The 15,889-nt window shown below is 41.7% G+C and overlaps 16 pseudogenes; all 16 read right to left on the bottom strand.

Moving 5' to 3' along the window:
* Positions 1-591: 591 nt before the first annotated feature.
* LOC137113006 (5S ribosomal RNA) lies at positions 592-710 on the bottom strand (annotated as a pseudogene).
* Positions 711-1,567: 857 nt separating this feature from the next.
* On the bottom strand, positions 1,568-1,686 carry LOC137112897 (5S ribosomal RNA; annotated as a pseudogene).
* An 857-nt stretch (positions 1,687-2,543) lies between these two features.
* Positions 2,544-2,662, bottom strand: LOC137113018 (5S ribosomal RNA; annotated as a pseudogene).
* An 867-nt stretch (positions 2,663-3,529) lies between these two features.
* LOC137112427 (5S ribosomal RNA) lies at positions 3,530-3,648 on the bottom strand (annotated as a pseudogene).
* Positions 3,649-4,506: 858 nt separating this feature from the next.
* On the bottom strand, positions 4,507-4,625 carry LOC137112608 (5S ribosomal RNA; annotated as a pseudogene).
* Positions 4,626-4,876: 251 nt separating this feature from the next.
* Positions 4,877-4,985, bottom strand: LOC137112723 (5S ribosomal RNA; annotated as a pseudogene).
* A 595-nt stretch (positions 4,986-5,580) lies between these two features.
* LOC137112896 (5S ribosomal RNA) lies at positions 5,581-5,699 on the bottom strand (annotated as a pseudogene).
* A 1,823-nt stretch (positions 5,700-7,522) lies between these two features.
* LOC137112894 (5S ribosomal RNA) lies at positions 7,523-7,641 on the bottom strand (annotated as a pseudogene).
* Positions 7,642-8,498: 857 nt separating this feature from the next.
* LOC137113194 (5S ribosomal RNA) lies at positions 8,499-8,617 on the bottom strand (annotated as a pseudogene).
* An 858-nt stretch (positions 8,618-9,475) lies between these two features.
* LOC137113005 (5S ribosomal RNA) lies at positions 9,476-9,594 on the bottom strand (annotated as a pseudogene).
* Positions 9,595-10,461: 867 nt separating this feature from the next.
* On the bottom strand, positions 10,462-10,580 carry LOC137113163 (5S ribosomal RNA; annotated as a pseudogene).
* An 867-nt stretch (positions 10,581-11,447) lies between these two features.
* Positions 11,448-11,566, bottom strand: LOC137112607 (5S ribosomal RNA; annotated as a pseudogene).
* A 251-nt stretch (positions 11,567-11,817) lies between these two features.
* On the bottom strand, positions 11,818-11,926 carry LOC137112722 (5S ribosomal RNA; annotated as a pseudogene).
* Positions 11,927-12,521: 595 nt separating this feature from the next.
* Positions 12,522-12,640, bottom strand: LOC137112893 (5S ribosomal RNA; annotated as a pseudogene).
* Positions 12,641-14,463: 1,823 nt separating this feature from the next.
* Positions 14,464-14,582, bottom strand: LOC137112499 (5S ribosomal RNA; annotated as a pseudogene).
* Positions 14,583-15,439: 857 nt separating this feature from the next.
* On the bottom strand, positions 15,440-15,558 carry LOC137112892 (5S ribosomal RNA; annotated as a pseudogene).
* Between the last annotated feature and the right edge of the window lie 331 nt (positions 15,559-15,889).

The raw sequence follows: 15,889 nt of genomic DNA, 5'->3' as shown, positions 1-15,889 counted from the left end.
GCGAACCAAGGCCAACATAATAAACAAAATAAGCCATTTCCCACAAAAAGTGCTAGCTAGCCTGATAGAAATAAACAAACCAAAAGACAGTCGCTAACCCTAACTCCCTAATGTGAAAACAAGAGAAAACAATCAAAAGAAAATGGCTGTTCACCCCTAAAGATTTAATACTATTTACAAAATAAACAATTTATAAACAAAACCACGGCACAAAACCTAACAATTCAAAAATGCTAAATAAGGTTTGGAAACCAAGAACAGCAAACAGGTGCTGCTGCCAGAAAGAGCCTCGCTAGCTGTTGGGAACCGTACTTTTAAAACTCCAGGAAGTGTAGGATGGACCAATCAGCTTCCTGTACTGCCCCCCAATCCGGCCAATCAGGCAGGGCACCTATAAGAACAAAAAAATAAAAACAACACATAAGGCCAGGACCGTAACATGGTCTACTAGTAATGAAGCACGATGGTTGACAAACCAATAAAGTAGCAAAACAGTAATGAAAGAACAAAATTTGATGAAAATATAGAACAATTTCTATGAATAAATAGGCAGTAACACCAGCTTGTGCTGCCCGTAAACCCAAGCAAAAAAGCTTACAGCACCTGGTATTCCCAGGCGGTCTTCCTACCAAGTACTAACCAGGCCCGGCCCTATTTGGCTGCCGAGATCGGACGAGATCGGGCGCTTAAAGAGCGGTGTGGCCGTAAGCTGCATTTGACATCATCAACAGCTCTTAAAAACGCTGGAGAAGCAGAATGCATGACACTTGCTAAGAAGAAGATAAATGTGGCAAAGTACAAAGTACTATAACTGTACTGGTCTGTTACGCCCCTGTCTAGGGGCTCAGGGTGCAACATACAAAGATAAATTAGCATGTTCCCTCTCCGATCCCCAAACCAAAATCCAGGATCGAGATGTTCCAACAGAATGATATTTATTTTAAACGAAAGAAAGTGTCAAACAAAACATGACACTACAACTCAGGGCGAACCAAGGCCAACATAATAAACAAAATAAGCCATTTCCCACAGAAAGTGCTAGCTAGCCTGATAGAAATAAACAAACCAAAAGACAGTCGCTAACCCTAACTCCCTAATGTGAAAACAGTCCAAAGAAAATGGCAGTTCACCCCTACAGATTTAATACTATTTACAAAATATACAATTTATAAACAAAACCACGGCACAAAACCTAACAATTCAAAAATGCTAAATAAGGTTTAGAAACCAAGAACAGCAAACAGGTGCTGATGCCAGAAAGAGCCTCGCTAGCTGTTGGGAACCGTACTTTTAAAACTCCAGTAAGTGTAGGATGGACCAATCAGCTTCCTGTACTGCCCCCCAATCCGGCCAATCAGGCAGGGCACCTATAAGAACAAGAAAATAAAAACAACACATATGGCCAGGACCGTAACATGGTCTACTAGTAATGAAGCACGATGGTTGGCAAACCAATAAAGTAGCAAAACAGCAATGAAAGAACAAAATTTGATGAAAATATAGAACAATTTCTATGAATAAATAGGCAGTAACACCAGCTTGTGCTGCCCGTAAACCCAAGCAAAAAAGCTTACAGCACCTGGTATTCCCAGGCGGTCTTCCTACCAAGTACTAACCAGGCCCGGCTCTATTTGGCTGCCGAGATCGGACGAGATCGGGCGCTTAGAGAGCGGTGTGGCCGTAAGCTGCATTTGACATCATCAACAGCTCTTAAAAACGCTGGAGAAGCAGAATGCATGACACTTGCTAAGAAGAAGATAAATGTGGCAAAGTACAAAGTACTATAACTGTACTGGTCTGTTACGCCCCTTTCTAGGGGGTCAGGGTGAAACATACAAAGATAAATTTGCATGTTCCCTCTCCGATCCTCAAACCAAAATCCAGGATTGAGATGTTCCAACAGAATGATATTTATTTTAAACGAAAGAAAGTGTCAAACAAAACATGACACTACAACTCAGGGCGAACCAAGGCCAACATAATAAACAAAATAAGCCATTTCCCACAGAAAGCGCTAGCTAGCCTGATAGAAATAAACAAACCAAAAGACAGTCGCTAACCCTAACTCCCTAATGTGAAAACAGTCCAAAGAAAATGGCAGTTCACCCCTACAGATTTAATACTATTTACAAAATATACAATTTATAAACAAAACCACGGCACAAAACCTAACAATTCAAAAATGCTAAATAAGGTTTGGAAACCAAGAACAGCAAACAGGTGCTGATGCCAGAAAGAGCCTCGCTAGCTGTTGGGAACCGTACTTTTAAAACTCCAGGAAGTGTAGGATGGACCAATCAGCTTCCTGTACTTCCCCCAAATCCGGCCAATCAGGCAGGGCACCTATAAGAACAAGAAAAAAAAAACAACACATATGGCCAGGACCGTAACATGGTCTACTAGTAATGAAGCACGATGGTTGGCAAACCAATAAAGTAGCAAAACAGCAATGAAAGAACAAAATTTGATGAAAATATAGAACAATTTCTATGAATAAATAGGCAGTAACACCAGCTTGTGCTGCCCGTAAACCCAAGCAAAAAGGCTTACAGCACCTGGTATTCCCAGGCGGTCTTCCTACCAAGTACTAACCAGGCCCGGCCCTATTTGGCTGCCGAGATCGGACGAGATCGGGTGGTTAAAGAGCGGTGTGGCCGTAAGCTGCATTTGACATCATCAACAGCTCTTAAAAACGCTGGAGAAGCAGAATGCATGACACTTGCTAAGAAGAAGATAAATGTGGCAAAGTACAAAGTACTATAACTGTACTGGTCTGTTACGCCCCTGTCTAGGGGCTCAGGGTGCAACATACAAAGATAAATTAGCATGTTCCCTCTCCGATCCCCAAACCAAAATCCAGGATCGAGATGTTCCAACAGAATGATATTTATTTTAAACGAAAGAAAGTGTCAAACAAAACATGACACTACAACTCAGGGCGAACCAAGGCCAACATAATAAACAAAATAAGCCATTTCCCACAGAAAGCGCTAGCTAGCCTGATAGAAATAAACAAACCAAAAGACAGTCGCTAACCCTAACTCCCTAATGTGAAAACAAGAGAAAACAATCAAAAGAAAATGGCAGTCCACCCCTACAGATTTAATACTATTTACAAAATATACAATTTATAAACAAAACCACGGCACAAAACCTAACAATTCAAAAATGCTAAATAAGATTTGGAAACCAAGAACAGCAAACAGGTGCTGATGCCAGAAAGAGCCTCGCTAGCTGTTGGGAACCGTACTTTTAAAACTCCAGGAAGTGTAGGATGGACCAATCAGCTTCCTGTACTGCCCCCAAATCCGGCCAATCAGGCAGGGCACCTATAAGAACAAGAAAATAAAAACAACACATATGGCCAGGACCGTAACATGGTCTACTAGTAATGAAGCACGATGGTTGGCAAACCAATAAAGTAGCAAAACAGCAATGAAAGAACAAAATTTGATGAAAATATAGGACAATTTCTATGAATAAATAGGCAGTAACACCAGCTTGTGCTGCCCGTAAACCCAAGCAAAAAAGCTTACAGCACCTGGTATTCCCAGGCGGTCTTCCTACCAAGTACTAACCAGGCCCGGCCCTATTTGGCTGCCGAGATCGGACGAGATCGGGCGCTCAGAGAGCGGTGTGGCCGTAAGCTGCATTTGACATCATCAACAGCTCTTAAAAACGCTGGAGAAGCAGAATGCATGACACTTGCTAAGAAGAAGATAAATGTGGCAAAGTACAAAGTACTATAACTGTACTGGTCGGTAACGCCCATGTCTAGGGGCTCAGGGTGCAACATACAAAGATAAATTAGCATGTTCCCTCTCCGATCCCCAAACCAAAATCCAGGATCGAGATGTTCCAACAGAATGATATTTATTTTAAAAGAAAGAAAGTGTCAAACAAAACATGACACTACAACTCAGGGCGAACCAAGGCCAACATAATAAACAAAATAAGCCATTTCCCACAGAAAGTGCTAGCTAGCCTGATAGAAATAAACAAACCAAAAGACAGTCGCTAACCCTAACTCCCTAATGTGAAAACAGTCCAAAGAAAATGGCAGTTCACCCCTACAGATTTAATACTATTTACAAAATATACAATTTATAAACAAAACCACGGCACAAAACCTAACAATTCAAAAATGCTAAATAAGGTTTGGTAAACCAAGAACAGCAAACAGGTGCTGATGCCAGAAAGAGCCTCGCTAGCTGTTGGGAACCGTACTTTTAAAACTCCAGGAAGTGTAGGATGGACCAATCAGCTTCCTGTACTGCCCCCCAATCCGGCCAATCAGGCAGGGCACCTATAAGAACAACAAAATAAAAACAACACATATGGCCAGGACCGTAACATGGTCTACTAGTAATGAAGCACGATGGTTGACAAACCAATAAAGTAGCAAAACAGTAATGAAAGAACAAAATTTGATGAAAATATAGAACAATTTCTATGAATAAATAGGCAGTAACACCAGCTTGTGCTGCCCGTAAACCCAAGCAAAAAAGCTTACAGCACCTGGTATTCCCAGGCGGTCTTCCTACCAAGTACTAACAAGGCCCGGCCCTATTTGGCTGCCGAGATCGGACGAGATCGGGCGCTTCGAGAGCAGTGTGGCCGTAAGCTGCATTTGATATCATCAACAGCTCCTAAAAACGCTGGAGAAGCAGAATGCATGACACTCGCTAAGAAGAAGATAAATGTGGCAAAGTACTAAAACGGTACCGGTCTAGTAGTAAAGAAGCACGATGGTTGACAAACCAATAAAGCAGCAAAACAGCAATGAAAGAACAAAATTTGATGAAAATATAGAACAATTTCTATGAATAAATAGGCAGTAACACCAGCTTGTGCTGTCCGTAAACCCAAGCAAAAAAGTTTACAGCACCTGGTATTCCCAGGCGGTCTTCCTACCAAGTACTAACCAGGCCCGGCTCTATTTGGCTGCCGAGATCGGGCGCTTAGAGAGCGGTGTGGCCGTAAGCTGCATAAAAACGTTGGAGAAGCAGAATGCATGAAACTTGCTAAGAAGAAGATAAATGTGGCAAAGTACAAAGTACTATAACTGTACTGGTCTGTTACGCCCCTGTCCAGGGGGTCAGGGTGCAACATACAAAGATAAATTAGCATGTTCCCTCTCCGATCCCCAAACCAAAATCCAGGATCGAGATGTTCCAACAGAATGATATTTATTTTAAACGAAAGAAAGTGTCAAACAAAACATGACACTACAACTCAGGGCGAACCAAGGCCAACATAATAAACAAAATAAGCCATTTCCCATAGAAAGTGCTAGCTAGCCTGATAGAAATAAACAAACCAAAAGACAGTCGCTAACCCTTACTCCCTAATGTGAAAACAGTCCAAGAAAATGGCAGTTCACCCCTACAGATTTAATACTATTTACAAAATATACAATTTATTTAACATGGTCTACTAGTAATGAAGCACGATGGTTGAGAAACCAATAAAGTAGCAAAACAGCAATGAAAGAACAAAATTTGATGAAAATATAGAACAATTTCTATGAATAAATAGGCAGTAACACCAGCTTGTGCTGCCCGTAAACCCAAGCAAGAAAGCTTACAGCACCTGGTATTCCCAGGCGGTCTTCCTACCAAGTACTAACCAGGCCCGGCTCTATTTGGCTGCCGAGATCGGACGAGATCGGGCGCTTAGAGAGCGGTGTGGCCGTAAGCTGCATTTGACATCATCAACAGCTCTTAAAAACGCTGGAGAAGCAGAATGCATGACACTTGCTAAGAAGAAGATAAATGTGGCAAAGTACAAAGTACTATAACTGTACTGGTCTGTTACGCCCCTGTCCAGGGGGTCAGGGTGCAACATACAAAGATAAATTAGCATGTTCCCTCTCCGATCCCCAAACCAAACTCCAGTATCGAGATGTTCCAACAGAATGATATTTATTTTAAACGAAAGAAAGTGTCAAACAAAACATGACACTACAACTCAGGGCGAACCAAGGCCAACATAATAAACAAAATAAGCCATTTCCCACAGAAAGCGCTAGCTAGCCTGATAGAAATAAACAAACCAAAAGACAGTCGCTAACCCTAACTCCCTAATGTGAAAACAAGAGAAAACAATCAAAAGAAAATGGCTGTTCACCCCTACAGATTTAATACTATTTACAAAAATATACAATTTATAAACAAAACCACGGCACAAAACCTAACAATTCAAAAATGCTAAATAAGGTTTGGAAACCAAGAACAGCAAACAGGTGCTGCTGCCAGAAAGAGCCTCGCTAGCTGTTGGGAACTGTACTTTTAAAACTCCAGGAAGTGTAGGATGGACCAATCAGCTTCCTGTACTGCCCCTCAATCCGGCCAATCAGGCAGGGCACCTATAAGAACAACAAAATAAAAACAACACATATGGCCAGGACCGTAACATGGTCTACTAGTAATGAAGCACGATGGTTGACAAACCAATAATGTAGCAAAACAGCAATGAAAGAACAAAATTTGATGAAAATATAGAACAATTTCTATGAATAAATAGGCAGTAACACCAGCTTGTGCTGCCCGTAAACCCAAGCAAAAAAGCTTACAGCACCTTTTATTCCCAGGCGGTCTTCCTACCAAGTACTAACCAGGCCCGGCTCTATTTGGCTGCCGAGATCGGGCGCTTAGAGAGCGGTGTGGCCGTAAGCTGCATAAAAACGTTGGAGAAGCAGAATGCATGAAACTTGCTAAGAAGAAGATAAATGTGGCAAAGTACAAAGTACTATAACTGTACTGGTCTGTTACGCCCCTGTCCAGGGGGTCAGGGTGCAACATACAAAGATAAATTAGCATGTTCCCTCTCCGATCCCCAAACCAAAATCCAGGATCGAGATGTTCCAACAGAATGATATTTATTTTAAACGAAAGAAAGTGTCAAACAAAACATGACACTACAACTCAGGGCGAACCAAGGCAAACATAATAAACAAAATAAGCCATTTCCCACAAAAAGTGCTAGCTAGCCTGATAGAAATAAACAAACCAAAAGACAGTCGCTAACCCTAACTCCCTAATGTGAAAACAAGAGAAAACAATCAAAAGAAAATGGCTGTTCACCCCTAAAGATTTAATACTATTTACAAAATAAACAATTTATAAACAAAACCACGGCACAAAACCTAACAATTCAAAAATGCTAAATAAGGTTTGGAAACCAAGAACAGCAAACAGGTGCTGCGGCCAGAAAGAGCCTCGCTAGCTGTTGGGAACCGTACTTTTAAAACTCCAGTAAGTGTAGGATGGACCAATCAGCTTCCTGTACTGCCCCCCAATCCGGCCAATCAGGCAGGGCACCTATAAGAACAAGAAAATAAAAACAACACATATGGCCAGGACCGTAACATGGTCTACTAGTAATGAAGCACGATGGTTGGCAAACCAATAAAGTAGCAAAACAGCAATGAAAGAACAAAATTTGATGAAAATATAGAACAATTTCTATGAATAAATAGGCAGTAACACCAGCTTGTGCTGCCCGTAAACCCAAGCAAAAAAGCTTACAGCACCTGGTATTCCCAGGCGGTCTTCCTACCAAGTACTAACCAGGCCCGGCTCTATTTGGCTGCCGAGATCGGACGAGATCGGGCGCTTAGAGAGCGGTGTGGCCGTAAGCTGCATTTGACATCATCAACAGCTCTTAAAAACGCTGGAGAAGCAGAATGCATGACACTTGCTAAGAAGAAGATAAATGTGGCAAAGTACAAAGTACTATAACTGTACTGGTCTGTTACGCCCCTTTCTAGGGGGTCAGGGTGAAACATACAAAGATAAATTTGCATGTTCCCTCTCCGATCCTCAAACCAAAATCCAGGATTGAGATGTTCCAACAGAATGATATTTATTTTAAACGAAAGAACGTGTCAAACAAAACATGACACTACAACTCAGGGCGAACCAAGGCCAACATAATAAACAAAATAAGCCATTTCCCACAGAAAGCGCTAGCTAGCCTGATAGAAATAAACAAACCAAAAGACAGTCGCTAACCCTAACTCCCTAATGTGAAAACAGTCCAAAGAAAATGGCAGTTCACCCCTACAGATTTAATACTATTTACAAAATATACAATTTATAAACAAAACCACGGCACAAAACCTAACAATTCAAAAATGCTAAATAAGGTTTGGAAACCAAGAACAGCAAACAGGTGCTGATGCCAGAAAGAGCCTCGCTAGCTGTTGGGAACCGTACTTTTAAAACTCCAGGAAGTGTAGGATGGACCAATCAGCTTCCTGTACTTCCCCCAAATCCGGCCAATCAGGCAGGGCACCTATAAGAACAAGAAAAAAAAAACAACACATATGGCCAGGACCGTAACATGGTCTACTAGTAATGAAGCACGATGGTTGGCAAACCAATAAAGTAGCAAAACAGCAATGAAAGAACAAAATTTGATGAAAATATAGAACAATTTCTATGAATAAATAGGCAGTAACACCAGCTTGTGCTGCCCGTAAACCCAAGCAAAAAAGCTTACAGCACCTGGTATTCCCAGGCGGTCTTCCTACCAAGTACTAACCAGGCCCGGCCCTATTTGGCTGCCGAGATCGGACGAGATCGGGCGGTTAAAGAGCGGTGTGGCCGTAAGCTGCATTTGACATCATCAACAGCTCTTAAAAACGCTGGAGAAGCAGAATGCATGACACTTGCTAAGAAGAAGATAAATGTGGCAAAGTACAAAGTACTATAACTGTACTGGTCTGTTACGCCCCTGTCTAGGGGCTCAGGGTGCAACATACAAAGATAAATTAGCATGTTCCCTCTCCGATCCCCAAACCAAAATCCAGGATCGAGATGTTCCAACAGAATGATATTTATTTTAAACGAAAGAAAGTGTCAAACAAAACATGACACTACAACTCAGGGCGAACCAAGGCCAACATAATAAACAAAATAAGCCATTTCCCACAGAAAGCGCTAGCTAGCCTGATAGAAATAAACAAACCAAAAGACAGTCGCTAACCCTAACTCCCTAATGTGAAAACAGTCCAAAGAAAATGGCAGTTCACCCCTACAGATTTAATACTATTTACAAAAAAATACAATTTATAAACAAAACCACGGCACAAAACCTAACAATTCAAAAATGCTAAATAAGGTTTGGAAACCAAGAACAGCAAACAGGTGCTGATGCCAGAAAGAGCCTCGCTAGCTGTTGGGAACCGTACTTTTAAAACTCCAGGAAGTGTAGGATGGACCAATCAGCTTCCTGTACTTCCCCCAAATCCGGCCAATCAGGCAGGGCACCTATAAGAACAAGAAAATAAAAACAACACATATGGCCAGGACCGTAACATGGTCTACTAGTAATGAAGCACGATGGTTGGCAAACCAATAAAGTAGCAAAACAGCAATGAAAGAACAAAATTTGATGAAAATATAGAACAATTTCTATGAATAAATAGGCAGTAACACCAGCTTGTGCTGCCCGTAAACCCAAGCAAAAAAGCTTACAGCACCTGGTATTCCCAGGCGGTCTTCCTACCAAGTACTAACCAGGCCCGGCCCTATTTGGCTGCCGAGATCGGACGAGATCGGGCGCTTAAAGAGCGGTGTGGCCGTAAGCTGCATTTGACATCATCAACAGCTCTTAAAAACGCTGGAGAAGCAGAATGCATGACACTTGCTAAGAAGAAGATAAATGTGGCAAAGTACAAAGTACTATAACTGTACTGGTCTGTTACGCCCCTGTCTAGGGGCTCAGGGTGCAACATACAAAGATAAATTAGCATGTTCCCTCTCCGATCCCCAAACCAAAATCCAGGATCGAGATGTTCCAACAGAATGATATTTATTTTAAACGAAAGAAAGTGTCAAACAAAACATGAAACTACAACTCAGGGCGAACCAAGGCCAACATAATAAACAAAATAAGCCATTTCCCACAGAAAGCGCTAGCTAGCCTGATAGAAATAAACAAACCAAAAGACAGTCGCTAACCCTAACTCCCTAATGTGAAAACAAGAGAAAACAATCAAAAGAAAATGGCAGTCCACCCCTACAGATTTAATACTATTTACAAAATATACAATTTATAAACAAAACCACGGCACAAAACCTAACAATTCAAAAATGCTAAATAAGATTTGGAAACCAAGAACAGCAAACAGGTGCTGATGCCAGAAAGAGCCTCGCTAGCTGTTGGGAACCGTACTTTTAAAACTCCAGGAAGTGTAGGATGGACCAATCAGCTTCCTGTACTGCCCCCAAATCCGGCCAATCAGGCAGGGCACCTATAAGAACAAGAAAATAAAAACAACACATATGGCCAGGACCGTAACATGGTCTACTAGTAATGAAGCACGATGGTTGGCAAACCAATAAAGTAGCAAAACAGCAATGAAAGAACAAAATTTGATGAAAATATAGGACAATTTCTATGAATAAATAGGCAGTAACACCAGCTTGTGCTGCCCGTAAACCCAAGCAAAAAAGCTTACAGCACCTGGTATTCCCAGGCGGTCTTCCTACCAAGTACTAACCAGGCCCGGCTCTATTTGGCTGCCGAGATCGGACGAGATCGGGCGCTCAGAGAGCGGTGTGGCCGTAAGCTGCATTTGACATCATCAACAGCTCTTAAAAACGCTGGAGAAGCAGAATGCATGACACTTGCTAAGAAGAAGATAAATGTGGCAAAGTACAAAGTACTATAACTGTACTGGTCTGTTACGCCCCTGTCTAGGGGCTCAGGGTGCAACATACAAAGATAAATTAGCATGTTCCCTCTCCGATCCCCAAACCAAAATCCAGGATCGAGATGTTCCAACAGAATGATATTTATTTTAAACGAAAGAAAGTGTCAAACAAAACATGACACTACAACTCAGGGCGAACCAAGGCCAACATAATAAACAAAATAAGCCATTTCCCACAGAAAGCGCTAGCTAGCCTGATAGAAATAAACAAACCAAAAGACAGTCGCTAACCCTAACTCCCTAATGTGAAAACAAGAGAAAACAATCAAAAGAAAATGGCTGTTCACCCCTAAAGATTTAATACTATTTACAAAATAAACAATTTATAAACAAAACCACGGCACAAAACCTAACAATTCAAAAATGCTAAATAAGGTTTGGAAACCAAGAACAGCAAACAGGTGCTGCGGCCAGAAAGAGCCTCGCTAGCTGTTGGGAACCGTACTTTTAAAACTCCAGGAAGTGTAGGATGGACCAATCAGCTTCCTGTACTGCCCCCCAATCCGGCCAATCAGGCAGGGCACCTATAAGAACAAAAAAATAAAAACAACACATAAGGCCAGGACCGTAACATGGTCTACTAGTAATGAAGCACGATGGTTGACAAACCAATAAAGTAGCAAAACCGCAATGAAAGAACAAAATTTGATGAAAATATAGAACAATTTCTATGAATAAATAGGCAGTAACACCAGCTTGTGCTGCCCGTAAACCCAAGCAAAAAAGCTTACAGCACCTGGTATTCCCAGGCGGTCTTCCTACCAAGTACTAACAAGGCCCGGCCCTATTTGGCTGCCGAGATCGGACGAGATCGGGCGCTTCGAGAGCAGTGTGGCCGTAAGCTGCATTTGATATCATCAACAGCTCCTAAAAACGCTGGAGAAGCAGAATGCATGACACTCGCTAAGAAGAAGATAAATGTGGCAAAGTACTAAAACGGTACCGGTCTAGTAGTAAAGAAGCACGATGGTTGACAAACCAATAAAGCAGCAAAACAGCAATGAAAGAACAAAATTTGATGAAAATATAGAACAATTTCTATGAATAAATAGGCAGTAACACCAGCTTGTGCTGTCCGTAAACCCAAGCAAAAAAGTTTACAGCACCTGGTATTCCCAGGCGGTCTTCCTACCAAGTACTAACCAGGCCCGGCTCTATTTGGCTGCCGAGATCGGGCGCTTAGAGAGCGGTGTGGCCGTAAGCTGCATAAAAACGTTGGAGAAGCAGAATGCATGAAACTTGCTAAGAAGAAGATAAATGTGGCAAAGTACAAAGTACTATAACTGTACTGGTCTGTTACGCCCCTGTCCAGGGGGTCAGGGTGCAACATACAAAGATAAATTAGCATGTTCCCTCTCCGATCCCCAAACCAAAATCCAGGATCGAGATGTTCCAACAGAATGATATTTATTTTAAACGAAAGAAAGTGTCAAACAAAACATGACACTACAACTCAGGGCGAACCAAGGCCAACATAATAAACAAAATAAGCCATTTCCCATAGAAAGTGCTAGCTAGCCTGATAGAAATAAACAAACCAAAAGACAGTCGCTAACCCTTACTCCCTAATGTGAAAACAGTCCAAGAAAATGGCAGTTCACCCCTACAGATTTAATACTATTTACAAAATATACAATTTATTTAACATGGTCTACTAGTAATGAAGCACGATGGTTGAGAAACCAATAAAGTAGCAAAACAGCAATGAAAGAACAAAATTTGATGAAAATATAGAACAATTTCTATGAATAAATAGGCAGTAACACCAGCTTGTGCTGCCCGTAAACCCAAGCAAGAAAGCTTACAGCACCTGGTATTCCCAGGCGGTCTTCCTACCAAGTACTAACCAGGCCCGGCTCTATTTGGCTGCCGAGATCGGACGAGATCGGGCGCTTAGAGAGCGGTGTGGCCGTAAGCTGCATTTGACATCATCAACAGCTCTTAAAAACGCTGGAGAAGCAGAATGCATGACACTTGCTAAGAAGAAGATAAATGTGGCAAAGTACAAAGTACTATAACTGTACTGGTCTGTTACGCCCCTGTCCAGGGGGTCAGGGTGCAACATACAAAGATAAATTAGCATGTTCCCTCTCCGATCCCCAAACCAAACTCCAGTATCGAGATGTTCCAACAGAATGATATTTATTTTAAACGAAAGAAAGTGTCAAACAAAACATGACACTACAACTCAGGGCGAACCAAGGCCAACATAATAAACAAAATAAGCCATTTCCCACAGAAAGTGCTAGCTAGCCTGATAGAAATAAACAAACCAAAAGACAGTCGCTAACCCTAACTCCCTAATGTGAAAACAAGAGAAAACAATCAAAAGAAAATGGCTGTTCACCCCTACAGATTTAATACTATTTACAAAAATATACAATTTATAAACAAAACCACGGCACAAAACCTAACAATTCAAAAATGCTAAATAAGGTTTGGAAACCAAGAACAGCAAACAGGTGCTGCTGCCAGAAAGAGCCTCGCTAGCTGTTGGGAACTGTACTTTTAAAACTCCAGGAAGTGTAGGATGGACCAATCAGCTTCCTGTACTGCCCCTCAATCCGGCCAATCAGGCAGGGCACCTATAAGAACAACAAAATAAAAACAACACATATGGCCAGGACCGTAACATGGTCTACTAGTAATGAAGCACGATGGTTGACAAACCAATAATGTAGCAAAACAGCAATGAAAGAACAAAATTTGATGAAAATATAGAACAATTTCTATGAATAAATAGGCAGTAACACCAGCTTGTGCTGCCCGTAAACCCAAGCAAAAAAGCTTACAGCACCTTTTATTCCCAGGCGGTCTTCCTACCAAGTACTAACCAGGCCCGGCTCTATTTGGCTGCCGAGATCGGGCGCTTAGAGAGCGGTGTGGCCGTAAGCTGCATAAAAACGTTGGAGAAGCAGAATGCATGAAACTTGCTAAGAAGAAGATAAATGTGGCAAAGTACAAAGTACTATAACTGTACTGGTCTGTTACGCCCCTGTCCAGGGGGTCAGGGTGCAACATACAAAGATAAATTAGCATGTTCCCTCTCCGATCCCCAAACCAAAATCCAGGATCGAGATGTTCCAACAGAATGATATTTATTTTAAACGAAAGAAAGTGTCAAACAAAACATGACACTACAACTCAGGGCGAACCAAGGCAAACATAATAAACAAAATAAGCCATTTCCCACAAAAAGTGCTAGCTAGCCTGATAGAAATAAACAAACCAAAAGACAGTCGCTAACCCTAACTCCCTAATGTGAAAACAAGAGAAAACAATCAAAAGAAAATGGCTGTTCACCCCTAAAGATTTAATACTATTTACAAAATAAACAATTTATAAACAAAACCACGGCACAAAACCTAACAATTCAAAAATGCTAAATAAGGTTTGGAAACCAAGAACAGCAAACAGGTGCTGCGGCCAGAAAGAGCCTCGCTAGCTGTTGGGAACCGTACTTTTAAAACTCCAGGAAGTGTAGGATGGACCAATCAGCTTCCTGTACTGCCCCCCAATCCGGCCAATCAGGCAGGGCACCTATAAGAACAAAAAAATAAAAACAACACATAAGGCCAGGACCGTAACATGGTCTACTAGTAATGAAGCACGATGGTTGACAAACCAATAAAGTAGCAAAACAGTAATGAAAGAACAAAATTTGATGAAAATATAGAACAATTTCTATGAATAAATAGGCAGTAACACCAGCTTGTGCTGCCCGTAAACCCAAGCAAAAAAGCTTACAGCACTTGGTATTCCCAGGCGGTCTTCCTACCAAGTACTAACCAGGCCCGGCCCTATTTGGCTGCCGAGATCGGACGAGATCGGGCGCTTAAAGAGCGGTGTGGCCGTAAGCTGCATTTGACATCATCAACAGCTCTTAAAAACGCTGGAGAAGCAGAATGCATGACACTTGCTAAGAAGAAGATAAATGTGGCAAAGTACAAAGTACTATAACTGTACTGGTCTGTTACGCCCCTGTCTAGGGGCTCAGGGTGCAACATACAAAGATAAATTAGCATGTTCCCTCTCCGATCCCCAAACCAAAATCCAGGATCGAGATGTTCCAACAGAATGATATTTATTTTAAACGAAAGAAAGTGTCAAACAAAACATGACACTACAACTCAGGGCGAACCAAGGCCAACATAATAAACAAAATAAGCCATTTCCCACAGAAAGTGCTAGCTAGCCTGATAGAAATAAACAAACCAAAAGACAGTCGCTAACCCTAACTCCCTAATGTGAAAACAGTCCAAAGAAAATGGCAGTTCACCCCTACAGATTTAATACTATTTACAAAATATACAATTTATAAACAAAACCACGGCACAAAACCTAACAATTCAAAAATGCTGAATAAGGTTTAGAAACCAAGAACAGCAAACAGGTGCTGATGCCAGAAAGAGCCTCGCTAGCTGTTGGGAACCGTACTTTTAAAACTCCAGTAAGTGTAGGATGGACCAATCAGCTTCCTGTACTGCCCCCCAATCCGGCCAATCAGGCAGGGCACCTATAAGAACAAGAAAATAAAAACAACACATATGGCCAGGACCGTAACATGGTCTACTAGTAATGAAGCACGATGGTTGGCAAACCAATAAAGTAGCAAAACAGCAATGAAAGAACAAAATTTGATGAAAATATAGAACAATTTCTATGAATAAATAGGCAGTAACACCAGCTTGTGCTGCCCGTAAACCCAAGCAAAAAAGCTTACAGCACCTGGTATTCCCAGGCGGTCTTCCTACCAAGTACTAACCAGGCCCGGCTCTATTTGGCTGCCGAGATCGGACGAGATCGGGCGCTTAGAGAGCGGTGTGGCCGTAAGCTGCATTTGACATCATCAACAGCTCTTAAAAACGCTGGAGAAGCAGAATGCATGACACTTGCTAAGAAGAAGATAAATGTGGCAAAGTACAAAGTACTATAACTGTACTGGTCTGTTACGCCCCTTTCTAGGGGGTCAGGGTGAAACATACAAAGATAAATTTGCATGTTCCCTCTCCGATCCTCAAACCAAAATCCAGGATTGAGATGTTCCAACAGAATGATATTTATTTTAAACGAAAGAACGTGTCAAACAAAACATGACACTACAACTCAGGGCGAACCAAGGCCAACATAATAAACAAAATAAGCCATTTCCCACAGAAAGCGCTA

Source organism: Channa argus, unplaced genomic scaffold, assembly GCF_033026475.1.
Source record: "Channa argus isolate prfri unplaced genomic scaffold, Channa argus male v1.0 Contig014, whole genome shotgun sequence".
Classification (NCBI taxonomy): Eukaryota; Metazoa; Chordata; class Actinopteri; order Anabantiformes; family Channidae; genus Channa; species Channa argus.
The sequence above is the reverse complement of the archived record's forward strand: the minus strand, read 5'-3'. Positions and strand labels throughout refer to the sequence as shown.